This window comes from Opisthorchis viverrini (assembly GCF_000715545.1).
Source record: "Opisthorchis viverrini unplaced genomic scaffold opera_v5_18, whole genome shotgun sequence".
Taxonomy (NCBI): domain Eukaryota; kingdom Metazoa; phylum Platyhelminthes; class Trematoda; order Opisthorchiida; family Opisthorchiidae; genus Opisthorchis; species Opisthorchis viverrini.
In genome coordinates this window covers 3,361,351-3,362,161 of record NW_008751674.1, presented here as the reverse complement: position 1 = coordinate 3,362,161, position 811 = coordinate 3,361,351, and positions in this window count along the sequence as shown.

Genomic DNA, 811 nt, shown 5'->3' with positions numbered 1-811 from the left:
AAGGTTCACCTGAATATTTAAGAATATAATTTTGCGTTTGAACCATACAATAATATACTTCAGAGCTTTTGGTTAATTGATTATTCAGTTTGCCTCAAGACGGAACAAACTTTGGATCTTTGTACATTGGTAAAACACCGTGCAGTGATAAATTGATTTGAACGGTAACGGCCAAGTGATCTCTATGATCCAAATACACACGGACTCCCTTTCTACGTGTCAACTGCCTAACGCGTACGCACCTGAGAAATCGGGACCCCCGTCTGACAAAATGTACGATTCGAGTTGCATTGCGTACGGCAAGTACGAGGCACCTTAAGTTCCACTCCACGTAGTAATTGTATGCTCTGAAGATTAGAGGTGTCATTATGTGAACGTTCAAAATATAACACCATCGAGTGTGTAGGGCATCCCAGTTATTTGTTCTACGTTTTACATTACGATTTTTGGTATACGTAATTAGCCTAAGTGAGATGGATGAAGGACCATGGAAACCACGGAATCCACGGAATGCCCACAAAGTAAGGCCTAATGCATTCCTCTGCGACATCTTGGTAGACCAATATTAATAAAGCTTTGGTGGTCTTGTCAGAACTGTTTCATTCGAAACAGACATTTTGAACTTCTATTTCAGTGCAGAAGATATACTGAAAAGTTAGGATTTCAGGGGTTATCCTATTTTACTAGAACGGAAATTGTGATCTCCTGAGCAAATGAAGCATGTTGACCTTAGCACCAAACTTGCACGCGCCAAAGCCGTTAGAAATGATGACTCTAGATTTTTCAATTGAAAATTGAGCCCTCCGAGATA